Source organism: Schistocerca serialis, chromosome 2 (genome assembly GCF_023864345.2).
Source record: "Schistocerca serialis cubense isolate TAMUIC-IGC-003099 chromosome 2, iqSchSeri2.2, whole genome shotgun sequence".
NCBI lineage: Eukaryota > Metazoa > Arthropoda > Insecta > Orthoptera > Acrididae > Schistocerca > Schistocerca serialis.
The window spans coordinates 335123069-335137297 of record NC_064639.1 but is presented as its reverse complement, the minus strand read 5'-3'; the positions used below and the strand labels follow the sequence as shown (position 1 = coordinate 335137297).

At 44.4% G+C, this 14229-nt stretch overlaps 1 protein-coding gene and 1 non-coding gene across 2 annotated transcripts in view; one reads left to right on the top strand and one right to left on the bottom strand.

Annotated features, from left to right (window-relative positions):
* The window catches only part of LOC126455959 (protein NDNF), a 396783-nt gene that overhangs the window by 212294 nt on the left and 170260 nt on the right, over positions 1 to 14229 (bottom strand). The window lies entirely within an intron of this gene.
* On the top strand, positions 6353 to 6426 carry Trnat-ugu (transfer RNA threonine (anticodon UGU)). Its single transcript has one exon. It is a non-coding gene; the product is annotated as a tRNA-Thr (tRNA).

The following is a 14229-nucleotide window of genomic DNA, read 5'->3' as shown; positions in this document are numbered from 1 at the left end:
CTCAGCAGTCGCCATGAGGCTTTAGTGTGTCAGCAATGTTGTCTCACCATCCGAAATCGAGCAACGTATGTTTTAAATTTGTCCCATACACCATGACTGCTGACCAAAAACAACAAGCATTCACGCCAGCCGCGACTTGACTGAAATTCAAAACGCGGACAGCTCTGTTCTGGAACTAATCACCATGGTTGACCAGACTTTTTATTATCAATAAGAACCTTCAACAAAACGACAAAGTGCAGAAAATCATATTAATGGTCAACGCTTTGACGACATAGTCGACATTCAAGCCGATCTGACACGCAAGTTGGCGGTTTCAAGTGTACCCAGTGCGAGAGACTACATAGAACACCAAAAGCATTAAAACCACTGTTTTAACTTCTCTCTCTCTCTTGTTTTATTTTAACCCAGTCACGGTTTTTGAACTGACGCGGTAGTTATGAGTAACGTAAAGAGTAACATTGTGTGTTAGTGAATTATGGACTGCAGGAAAACCGAAAAAGAAAAGAATCGAACAGTTTGAGATCTGCTGCGATAGAAGGTGTCGGAAATTAGGTGGAATGATAAGACCAGGAGTCAGGAGGGTCTCTGCAAAGAAGGGGAAGAAGATTGGGTTTAATGTCCCGTCGACAATGAGGTCATTAAAGACTGGGTCTCCTCAGGATCTACGAAATAAGAAACGTACGGTATAGCATAACATGCACAGGCTGAACATTAATGTCCAAATGTGTGTGAAATCTTATGGGACGTAACTGCTAAGGTCATCAGTCCCTAAGCTTACACGCTACTGAACCTAAATTATCCTAAGGCCAAACGCACATACCCATGCCCGAGGGAGGACTCCAACCTCCGCCGGGACCAGCCGCACAGTCCCTGAACGTTAATAAAACCGACAAACTATAGGGACGGATTCCTGACTAGAAATGGAGGAAAAAGTGTCCTATGAACGTGTGTTCGGAAATGCATCGTTGCCACGGTAGATGGCGATGACGAATGTAAGTTCCTCCGACCACGGGCCGTGTGTTCCTTGTGTGTTGCAGGCCTTGTGATTGACGCAGCGTACGGTGAGCAACGAAATGGTATGGTATTCATGTCTGGAACAAGCCGAGATGGTGTTTATGAATGTCTAAGCGGATGGAAACGGTAGAGGGACAGCACGGCTGTAACAAAACAAGTGCCCTCACAGACACCAACCCCATCGCACAACATTTCAAGCCCTTTTTGGCCTTGGTTACACCAGGTTTGGAGCACCGGATTCTATAGGATATTGAGACAAACTCCAGTACCGGCTCCAGGCAAGTGGCCCGCCAACATGGTGTGAGCTTAAGTGCGATTATGTGTATCCTGTATGACAACAGCTGCTGCCTCTATCATCTGCAACACAAAAGGAGCACACGGCATGTGGTCAGAGAAACTTGCATTCGTCAGCGCCATCTCCCGAGGCAAAGATATATTTCCGGACAATTGTACATAGGACCTTTTTTCCTCTATTTCCAGTTAGGAATCCGTCCCTGCAGTTTGTGGATTTTATTTATGTTCGTCCTGTATTAAGACATCCGAGAATAAGTCCTGTGATACTACATGGAGCTGTAGAGTGTAGAGGATAAAGCTGTAGGGGAAGACAGAGATTGGAATATATCGAACTAATAACTGAGGATATACGGTGCAAGTGTGTGTTATGCATGGGCACGGTGTAAGTTTTTCTTTACTCTTGTTCGGCATCCGTGTGCAAATGTGTCTTTTTCAAACGGCTCTAAGCAGTATGGGACTTAACATCTGAGGTCATCAGTCCCCTAGACTTAGAACTACTTGAACCAAACTAACCTAGGGACATCACACACATTCATGCCCGAGGCAGGATTCGAACCTGCGACCGTAGCAGCAGCGCTGTTTGGGACTCAAGAGCCTATAACCGTTCTGCCACAGCGAAATGTGTCTGGAAACAAGGTTTGTGTACGCAAAAATGTATGTATTATATATTATGTTTGTTGTAGCAAGTAGATATAGGATTTATTGGAGGCCAAAAGGAGATTAAAGCGCGAAAAAGCAGCGAGGCAACCACTGGTCGTCGCAGAAACCAGAGAAGTAACGACACTGCGGAATAGATGACCGCCGCTAGATCTCGCCAAAGGCTGACAATAGTAATGAAATCATTCTCAAAATTCGAGGTGGCATTACGTGTTTGTTCGCAATGATGCTTGCAAATGACTTTTACTTGAGAGGGATAGGCAGTCCACTGGTATTATTTGCTCCTACGCATTGTTTAGTACTTGTAATGGATATATTTCGACACGCAAGTCACCGAAGTGGCTTCAACTCGAAAGACTTGCACCAGGCGAACGGCCTACCCGCCGGGGCTCTAGCCACACGGCAGTGGACATATCTATTAGTCAATAGTATTTTGCGCGAGGAGGTAATGACTCATCGTTTACGTGTCACGTGGAAGGAACCCTAGTAATCAAGTCTTCGTTTTGGTGCTGGTCACGGGGTAACTGATTGTATCAGAAATTATGCGGATTCTGTCAGTATCATCCTGCAAGTTATCTGAGAGCACTTTCAAAGGTAAGGGGTTGTAGTTCTTCTTTTGTGTAGAATTGGAGGGTTTTTGGTGCCTCGAGAGAGATATCGACTGGAATGAGTATTGTTGAATGTGTTGGCGCTAGGAGATTACGACAGTAAATACTTGGCTTGTTAATACTGACTCTGCCCACAACAGTTTGAGTTGATCCTACCCTTAACCGTTGTTTAAAGCTAAAACTAAGTAAAGAGGAACCATCGAACGAGCAGCACGTAGCAAAACTGAGACTTGACTGATCATTAAAGACGAGTGACCAGATTTCATTTTAGAAACTGTAATGGGTCGCGAATTGCCATCGTCTGAAGAGGCAGAGCTTTGTTTAATTGTGTAAGATTCAAGGATCAAGTAGGTAGTGTCACGTTGGATTTTTCTTTTTTTTGTGTGTTTCCTTGTCGTTTGCAGGGGAAATTACTAGTTTTGTTGCTGGCAGTCGTACAAGCCTATGTTTGAGTGTATAGAAAAATCTTAAGTCCAAATAAAGAAAGCTATGCGCGTTGCAGAAGAGTTAACTAAAATAAAGAATTTGCATTGATTGTTCATTTCCCTAGACAGTAACAGCTCTTGTATCTGGTCGCAATATTTTGTTACTGCGTACTTCGTAAACTTAATTTTACTAAGAAAAAAAGATGTTTAGTAATTTCACTTTTGCCAAGCAAGTGACCATTATTGATGAGTTAATTTCGTTACGGCAGAGAAACTATATAATGAAAGTAACTGATTATAACTGATTAATGCCGAGTAATGAGTATTCATATCCTTGGTTATGAAAAGTCAGTTTGTCGTATATTTCCTGTTATCATAAAGCAGGGAAGCAAAGATAATTACATAATTAACGATTGCATAAAAAGAAAAATAGTTAACGGACAAGAATTGAAGTCACTCTTAATTGGGAAATTAGTTTTGTTTAAGAAGCCAACGTTTGTTTATGTGATTCTTTTCCGTAGTTACTGAAAGTGATGGCAGATAATCAGAGGTTGCTTTATCGCTGTGATACGTTACGACCAGCTAACAATTCCCAGATATTCCGAATTAAGGAGACACATTTTTATAATAAACGAAAATATTTCGATACGATCTTAGTTACAGCGTATTATAAATAAAGAGGGATAAAGTTTTTTCTTATATCTGTATTGAGAGAAAAACAATCCGCATCAAATGAAATCTCCAATACTCGGTAGCAGTTGCGGATGATATCAGACTAAACGCAAATGATCTCAGACTAAACGCTCAAAGATATAATTTATCTGTCACGGTTAAATTTATCGCCATAAACTGAAAAGAGCAATTTTCACATGTTTTGTTACGAAGAGTATTTTCAAAGTTTTTGCTCGTAAGTAAATTTTCGTCTATAAAGGCGGTGCCTCTTAATGTTAGTATGAGTTGAGCCTACTTGTTAATTGTTCATTAGTCTCCAGTAGGACGTGTGATATCTAAGTTTTTGGCATTAGTCTTTTAAGTCTGCGCTGCGTTTTGTAAAGTACAGTGTGTTTACCTATTTTTTTGTGTCTAAGATTTTTTCCCTTACAAGGAACAATATTTATAGTCATTAAAAGAGAGTGCGATGGTGTAATAAAATTTTACTGACTTTCAACGTTCGTTAAGATATTGTTAGGACTATCAACAATTTTGAAATCTAACGTGAAAAGTCAGGCGTAACGATTTACGAAAACTTATATTATAATCATTTTACATATTTCTGGTGTTCTGGACGGCAGGTGTACCGGGCAAAGAGTGCAACAGGAAACTAGTTAAACGCAGTGTAACGTCTTGTAAAGTGACTGACTCTGGTGTAATATCTTAAATGAAGAGGTTTAGCATAAAAGAGAAAAATGGATCAAATTGCTCTGAGAACTATGGGACAACATCTGAGGTCATCAGTCGCCTAGAACGTATCACTACTTAAACCTAACTAACCTAAGAACATCACACACATCCATGCCCGAGGCAGGATTCGAACCTGCGACCGTAGCTGTCGCGCGGTTGCGGACTGAAGCGCATAGAACCGCTCGGTCACAGCGGCCGGCTCATAGAAGAGAAATTCGTGGCGGGCTGCATCAAACCAGTCTAACGAATCATCAACAAATATCGCGGATGTCAATTTTTTACACAACGTAAAATACATTTAATTCTTTATGGGATACGGAAAATCGTGAATTTCATACACGAAGATTTTGAGAAACGCCCCTCTCTCTGTTCACCAACGGTACTCAGATGTCGACAGATACCAACGCCTAGCCGCGCGGGATTAGCCGAGCGATCTAGGGCGCTGCAGTCATGGATGTGCGGCTGGTCTCGGCGGAGGTTCGAGTCCTCCGTCGGGCATGGGTGTGTGTGTTTGTCCTTAGGATAATTTAGGTTAAGTAGTGTGTAAGCTTAGGAACTGATGACCTTAGCGGTCAAGTCCCATAAGATTTAACACACATTTGAACATTTGCCGGTGGTCTCGCGGTTCTAGGCACGCAGTCCGGAACCGCGCGACTGCTACGGTCGCAGGTTCGAATCCTGCCTCGGGCATGGATGTGTGTGATGTCCTTAGGTTAGTTAGGTTTGAGTAGTTCTAAGTTCTAAGGGACTGATGACCACAGCTGTCAAGTCCCATAGTGCTCAGAGCCATTTGAACTAACCATTTGAACCATTTGCACCAACGCCTATGTTGATGGATTCCGGAAGGCGTCCGGTACAGTTCCCTAATTCGCCTATTGAGCAAAATGCGGCCGTACGGTATGTATTTTTTTAACAATTATAGACATCTAAGACATGAATTTCTTTCTTTGGTTTGGCTAAATATGCAGGCTCCCGAGTCATATTTCATGTGCGCATGTACACGAAATACTGTTTTTCCGACTTTACAAGAAATATTGAGCTAATTCGTCTTATTTAGTATTAGTGTTTGTAGCTCCACCTTAACGAATTAGATGACGATCTTATCAACGAGATTAGTATTCAGTTACAGGATAATGCTGCAGACGATTGCGAAGAATTAGTATTGTAAAATGAAGCCACAGCTATTTTGTATAAATTCGTATTATCGCGTCTGAAAAATACACGTTTCATTACAAATATTTTCTGCTTTTTTGTATAATTTTTCCCTATGTTTCAGAATATTTCAGGCCTTTTAATCAGATGCCAGATAACTTTCTAGATCCATTTGCTAAAATAATACACTGTCTGAGAAAAATGTGGAACACGTGAAAAACGTGGTGGGACGCTAATGTAACTTAGCAATAGTGCACGCCAGCGGCAGTTACGTGAATTATTATAGACTTGCTATTCTCTGTGACAAGAAGTACGGCCACTAGAGTACATTACTATTGTTCGTGTTTAGCGTTGTTACCAGGGCTAGTAGGGTACATAAGGGACGTGAATCACAAAAGGTTTTATCATGACTTGGAGAGGCGGTGTACACGTCTGAGGCAGCATCATCAGTGCTCGACACATTTAGAAACATATGCTTATATGGATATGGTGTCTGTTCTTTCGGACATTGGTGACCGGCAGCCGTGTAGAGCGAAAGCAGAATTATATTAATACCTTCAGCAGCAGACGGGCGTTCATATATATCAACGGGGAAAGGTGAAAATGTGTGCCCGGACTACATTCGTAGTGTCCCACCCCAACACAATCATTACTCGTGGAAGACATTCTTACCAAGTCCCTTAAGAGTTCGGGGAATATGTGTGCCAGAACTATACTCATATGGATATACAAGGTGAGAATGTGGGTCTCGCGGGAGGCGTGCCAGACATAGTCCCTGGAGTCGCACTATCCTCAGTGTCCTCGGTGGCTCAGCTGGATAGAGCGTCTGCCATGTAAGCAGAAGATCCCGGGTTCGAGTCCCGGTCGGAGCAGACATTTTCACCTGTCCTTGTTGATACATATCAACGACCGTCAGCTGCTGAAGGCATTAATATAATTCTAATTTCGATTTAGAAACAGGCCTCATTGTGGGACTCCATTTGGCCGGCTGGTTCAATAGTCCAATATCGATATCTGAGAGGCATTCGGATGTGAAAGTGGCGCAATGAACCGCATGGGAACGTGGGAATACTGCCACGGTTTTGGTCAACCACGCCTGACAACCAAGCACACCGTGACCCCTCCACATCTGCTCCTGCCGTCTGGGAAGAAGTAATGTATTCTCTGCAACATTCTGTGCCACCATTCATCAGGATTGACTGGAGACTATCAGCAGCCGGACTAGGGAATTGCCGTCCCATGCGCAGGCTGCAGTTAACACCACAACACAAACTTCTGCGTTTGGCGTGGTGCTGTGACCGGGAAACATTTACGTTCAGCCATGAATCGTGGTTCTGCATTACCTAAATGATCATCGTCAGCGAGCGTGGTAAACGACTTGGGAAAAGGACCCATAGTTTCAATATTTTTGAGGCTCACAGTGACTTTACTTCTTGCATTACACCGTGGCGACCTATCGGATATGAGTTCAGGTACTGTATAATTAATTGTTCCTGTTGAAGAAGGTGTTCAAAGTGTCGTACTAGCAGCACTTATTCGTCTCCTCATTGAGTTTAGAATTCCTCCGAACACCTTCGGAATATTTCCACGTTTTTGATAGGCATTTACAGTGTCCTGGTTTTAAGTCTTCGAGGATTTTAATTTCCGTACACGACGTCTTTAAGCTGGACCTCGTCTTAAAAAGCCAGAGGATTCAGTTCAGACGAGTGTGAAGGCTAACATGAAGGACATCTTCCTTTGCCTTTTTGTTTCCAAGTAGTAGTTTTGTATGTTTCTTAACCATAAGGGAATGAATTTGAGATTCAGTGTGTAGACGTATTCTGTCAAGCTGATGATTTGAACATCTCTTGTAACAGACGAAGTGTGACTTACTTCTTCAATAAAGCCAACTGTACTTCTACAACAGAATCTAATAACTTTTCTTAGCCATTAGAATTTCCAGTTCAGGTGTTAGCGGTCTGAGCTTGTGCTTAGTCTGGAGGACGTCAAAATCGACGAGACGTTAACTTCTTCCTGCGTTAACTACTAAACTTTGAGAAAGAGCTTTAAGATAATGGGAATTATTTTGATTATGGGCAAAACTTTTTCGCTACATACCTTAATTTTTTTCACACGGCTAAATGTAATCAAGATTTCAAACTGCAGCATTAAGGAAGGAATCGAGGTCATTGGAGACGGAACTCAAGCTCGGATTGTGTCATGGTTTGGGAAGGAAATGTGCCGTACTCTTTGGGAGTAACCATCCCGGTATTTGTTTGGAGCGATTTATGGAAATCGCGGATAACCTAAACTGGATGGCTGGACGCGGGTTTGAACCGTCGTCCTCACGAATGCGAGTGCAGCGTGCGAAGCAGCGCGCCACTTTGCTCGGTTTGTAACATAAAGGATGCAGTTGCGTTGCTACTGGCACTCGGCATTATAGACACATTTCTAAAAAAAAATACTGCTGTAGAATTCACTGCAACCAATAAATTTATTGTAAAGTAGATGTATACTTTTTTTTCAGTTTAATAGTTACAGAGCATTTAAGGATCACTCTGCTCTGTCCGCGTGCGTGCAAATCATCCTGGCAGGTATCAGCCGGTTGGCTTTAAAAGAGGGGAAGTTCATCGACACGTTAGGGAAACCCAATTCCGAAGGCCGAATGGCGAAAATAGCGCCCATTGGCACCGTGGCTCTGACGTCAGGCACGTGTTGCCGGCGTGAAGGAGCCATTGTCCGACCGCCAATGACGCGCTTTCGCCGGATCACCGGTGCGGGCAGGCGGGCGAAGCGCGTCCTTGGCAGTTTACGGTTCCGTCCTCCCGTTTCGAAACGCATGCGTTACGCGCCGATTTACAGTGGCCGCGCCACATTGCTCTTTTTTGTGCGAACGAAGTAATGAGTTGAAGGGTACTAAATTATTTCTATTTTAGTTATTCTATTTAGTCCCAGACAAGTTCAAGGTAAAGCATTCAATGAAGAAAACAAAATACACGGTGTTTCACAATTCCAGTACACACTTCTAGCGGTTGTAGAGAAAACTTAGTAGATCAAGTTTACATAGGAACCAACATCCCGAAACGTCATCCAATGACGCTACAAAGCATCGGCGCCTGTAAATGCATGTATAAAGAGGGTGATTCAGTGACGATATTATAAACTTTCAAACTAGAGCGTCGCGTGCTGGAACGCCCAGTGGGCAAGGCAAAGTAGCTAGTACGACCATTGTTGAACGAAGACGCGATTGCACGTTTCCAACACTGTATGGTATTGTTGCAACCCACAGGGGTTCCCGGAGACACTAAGTGCATCCCAGAGTACCCCTGAAAGCTTCAACACCAAGAAAAATCGCTTCTCGGCTTTTGGCAACATCAATGTGTAATTTTGTTTTTGGTTCAAGATCAACTTAATTTAATAAATAAAACACTTTATACATTCAAGGTCAAGTTTATTGTCAATAATACAGTATAAAATCACCTACAATCTTTATTTTAAAATTTGCTATTGCCTTCTTTAGCCCATATAAACAAATAATCGTCAGAGTGCTTGCTCTTTCTCCTAGTTGACAAAAAAAGGCTTATATGGAACTAAAGTACTACAAGACACCTTCGCTAGCAGCCCAGTACTTTCTACCCCACGTCTTCCAAGCAAGAATATTTGCATGAGGGAAAGCTTCAAGGCCACCATAAACTGCATGACTGCCCCATACAACAGCAAAGGTGAACCACGTACTGCCTCCAAACACTGCTGAAACATCACACATGAACTGCATTCCAAGTCCATGAAAGACATTTGGATCACCAATAAACTGCTGCTTATTGAACTGTCCAGTAAGGTCTATGTTTACTACTTTCAATGACCTGGCCGACCGGAGTGGCCGAGCGGTTCTAGGCGCTACAGTCTGGAACCGAGTGACCACTACGGTTGCAGGTTCGAATCCTGCCTCGGACATGGATGTGTGTGATGTCCTTAGGTTAGTTAGGTTTAAGTAGTTCTAGGTTCTAGGGGACTGATGACCTCAACAGTTAAGTCCCATAGTGCTCAGAGCCATTTGAATCATTTTTCAATGACCTGTACACAGGAACATAGTGCCTCATGTGGCGACGATGCGAACGTCGACCAGGCGTTGCAACGGTTCGTTAACACAAGTGAACCCTGGACCGGAAACGAACGAGTCAAAAGCTATGAACGAAAACCATTCTGGTACCTCAGACAGTGCAATACATGTACCGATACCGTTGTTGCTAAATTTGTAGGGTAGACAACTTTCACAGATGGTAGTATCGACCAAAACAAGAAAAATATCTCGTAATCATGAGCTCTAAAATGCATACCTTAAGAGCTATGAGCACTTCTTCAATAGAGGAGATGCGTTTCAAACTATTGCAGATGAAAAAGTGTTCGTAACTCCTCACTTATACATTTTAGAGCCCACGTATGCTAGACATTTTTTCTTTTCTTGGTCCATACTACCACTCTATATAACCATCTTTGAAAGTTATCTACCATACATTCTTTGCAACAACCGTCCCGCTACTTGTATTCCGCAGTCATAGGTATCGGAACGATTTTCGTTTGTAAATTTCGACACCTTCGTTTCCGAGCCAGGGAGCCTTACCTCAAGTTGATACATTTATCCGTGTCCCTTGAAAGTCTTTAACATCATTACGAAATCAAACTGTATACAGGGTGTTACAAGGTACGGCCAAACTTTCAGGAAACATTCCTCACACACAAATAAAAAAAAGATGTTATGTGGACATGTGTCCGGAAACGCTTAATTTCAATGTTAGAGCTCATTCTAGTTTCGTCAGTATGTACTGTACTTCCTCGATTTACTGCCAGTTGGCCCAATTGAAGGAAGGTAATGTTGACTTCGGTGCTTGTGTTGACATGCGACTCATTGCTCTACAGTACTAGCATCAAGCACATCAGTACTTAGCATCAACAGGTTAGTGTTCATCACGAACGTGGTTTTGCAGTCAGTGCAATGTTTACAAATGCGGAGTTGGCAGATGCCCATTTGATGTATGGATTAGCACGGGCCAGTAGCCGTGGCGCGGTACGTTTGTATTGAGACAGATTTCCAGAACGAAGGTGTCCCGACAGGAAGACGTTCGAAGCAATTGATCGGCGTCTTAGGGAGCACGGAACATTCCAGGTTATGACTCGCGACTGGGGAAGACCTAGAACGACGAGGACACCTGCAATGGTCGAGGCAATTCTTCATGCAGTTGACGATAACCCTAATGTCAGCGTCAGAGAAGTTGCTGCTGTACAAGGTACCGTTGACCACGTCACTGTATGGAGAGAGCTACGGGAGAACCAGTTGTTTCCGTACCATGTACAGCGTGTGCAGGCACTATCAGCAGCTGATTGGCCTCCACGGGTACACTTCTGCGAATGATTCATCCACCAATGTGTCAATCCTCATCTCAGTGTAAATGTTCTCTTTACGGATGAGGCTTCATTCCAACGTGATCAAATTATAAATTTTCACAATCAACATGTGTGGGCTGACGAGAATCCGCACGCAATTGTGCAATCACGTCATCGACACAGATTTTCTGTGAACGTTTGGGAAGGCATTGTTGGTGCTGTCTTTATTGGGCCCCATGTTCTTCCACCCACGCTCAATGGAGCACGTTATCATGATTTCATACGGGATACTCTTCCTGTGCTGCTAGAACATTTGCCTTCACAAGTACGAGACAACATGTGGTTCATGCACGATGGAGCTCCTGCACATTTCAGTCGAAGTGTTCGTACGCTTGTCAACAACAGATTCGGTGACCGATGGATTGGTAGAGGCGGACCAATTCCATGGCCTCCACGTTCTCCCGACCTCAACCCTCTTGACTTTCAATTGTGGGGGCTTTTGAAAGCTCTTGTCTACGCAACCCCGGTACCAGATGTAGAGACTCTTCGTGCTCGTATTGTGGATGGCTGTGATACAATACGCCATTCTCCAGGGCTGCATCAGCGCATCAGGGATTCCATGCGACGGAGGGTGGATGCATGTATCCTCGCTAACGGAGGACATTTTGAACAGTTCCTGTAACAAAGTGTTTGAAGTCACGCTGGTACGTTCTGTTGCTGTGTGTTTCCATTCCATGATTAATGTGGTTTGAAGAGAAGTAATAAAATGAGCTCTAACATGGAAAGTAAGCGTTTCCGGATACGTGTCCGCATAACATATTTTCGTTCTTTGTGTGTGAGGAATGTTTCCTGAAAGTTTGGCCGTACCTTTTTGTAACACACTGTATACATAAATACACAAGCGCCGGCGCCTATAACTTTGACGCTCTGTAGTGTCGTTGGATGGCGTTTCCGGATGTGGGTTCCTATGTAAAACTTGATCTACTAAGTGCTCTCTACTACCTCTAGAAGTGTGTAGCATAAATTGTGTGACACCCTGTAGAATAAGGCAATAAATGGAAAAGATTCCAGCTCAAAGTTGGATTAAAATGCTAGAGCAGTAAATAAATTACAAAGTTTAGGTGAAGGCCATCAAAGGGTCGATGAACGTCGAGAGAGGTTTTCTTATACCTTCCTTTCTTTCGTCAACGCCTTTTTCCTTGAATCACGCACTAATTGAAGGTCTGCCTTTCCATGCTTTTGGCATCTCAATCACTGGCGCACCATGTTCTTTAATGCAAGGGTTGTTGGTGGTTGTGAAATGACCCTTGCCCGACATGTTTTCTGCAGTTAGCGATTTGCACAGCGCCGTGTGCGAGCTAGGACCAAATGATTTTCCTGAGTGAAGGTTTTCACGGCCAGGATGACATAGCTGCTGGTAAACCTTTCGGCATCTGAGGTCGTCGTCCAAGAAACTTTTCTGTTCATGACGTTTCGTCCAGGACTGCGCTCGACATCCTCAGAGGTGCTCCTCGGCAAGACTCAGCGGAGGAGCGCCTCTGTGGATGTACAGCGCAGTTCTGGACGAAACGTCAGGAAAAGAAGATTTCCTTGGATCACGGCCTCACGTGCCGAAAGGCTTACCAGTAGCTACCAAATGGTTTCCCTAGTTTTTCAGAACTGAGAACATTCAGCACTCAGAGCCGCAAAGTCCAGTGGATTAGTAAGTATATACATCTGCATACATAATCTGATCAAACGTATCAGGACAGTAATACGGGCTGTGTCCACCCTTTCGCTTTACGAGGGCTTGAATTCTGTGTACACTTTAAGTGAAGTGTCGGGAGGAATGACAGTCCATTCTTGCTCAAGAACCGGCTCTAGAGAAGGAAGAGATGCTGGAGGCTGGGGTCTGGAGCGAAATCGACGTTCCAGCTCATCCCAAGGTTTTGGTATGCTCATTCTTCTGAGTGATGGTCTGTAGCACTTTTTTCGTTCGTTTACGTAATACAAGGAAACACCTAGGGCCATCATTTTGATGTTATTTTATTGATGTTCAACTAGTTTCGTAGATTCTGTATAATATCCTCAGGTCTCAACTGACGCCGATGAGGTGAACTTCGATCGTATACAGAATCCATCAGTGGCCATATATACGAACTGGTTTCCACAGAATACTGTAACAGCCATGTGTCTGCAACGATCAAATACCTACCTTGCACATGCAATAGACTTCAACCTAACCAAATCTATCCCACTTGACCCCGCCAAAAATAGAGGAAGAAGTTCGGATGTACTGCGACCAAGCTGTCGGCCGAAGTTATCGGGTGACCTCTGGCAGCTGGTACTACCACCGAGCGAGGTGGCGCAGTGGCTAGCACAGTGGACTCGCATTCGGGAGGACGACGGTTCAATTCCGCGTCCGCCATCATGTGATTTCCCTAAATCGCTCCAGACAAATGCCGGGATGGTTCCTTTGAAAGGGCACGGCCGACTTCCTTCCCCTTCCTTCCCTAATCCGATGAGACCTATGACCTCGCTGTCTGGTCTCGTCCCCCAAACAACCCACCCAGGTACTGCTGTGAACGAATCCGAAGTCCTCAGTAACTCGCAACAGTGTCTACTAAATGGGCAGCACGAGTCCGTGGGAAGCTAAATCGGTTGTTTGTTGCGCAGGTCGGTCAGTGGCACCGGTCAGGTGCATCTCCGGGGCGAGGGGCGTTTTGTAAGAGGGTAGTAAATCTCGCAACGGCAACCAGTGGTTATGCTAATCTCCCGGCCGGGCTGACGGGGCATTATAATGTCATTAGTTTCGCATTTCGGTGTGCGCTGCCAGCAACAGCAAGTGAGCGCTCGGCACCTCGCAGCAGCCGCGGCGCGGCTGCGGGCTCGGCCGCGACCTTGCTCAACGGGGGACCTTCGGCGAACACAATGAGGGGCGTGGCCGGCCAGCGGCTCTGCAGACATCAGCCCGGACTCTGCAAGAGCGACGTGCCGGCCGGCAACCTCTGCACCGTCCTCAGGAGCACCACACGCAGCTCTTCGTGGTGAGAGGACGTTGCCCGTAAACAAGTCACACGCGCGGCGTTCACGAGCATCTGAACGACAATCCGGAGCAGATGAATTAATTGATATGGCCACGAGATATCCAAAGAAGAGGCGGGTAACCACAGGTATTTAAATACATGGTGGTTGTAATTAAACTCGCTACTTGAGAGGGCCGCCATGAAAAACTTTGAAGAAACATTTGTAAGAACACGCGAGAGACATACACAACCCGAGGAAAATAGTACACATGGAAAGAAAATATCAATCCGCTGACGGCAAATGGCACC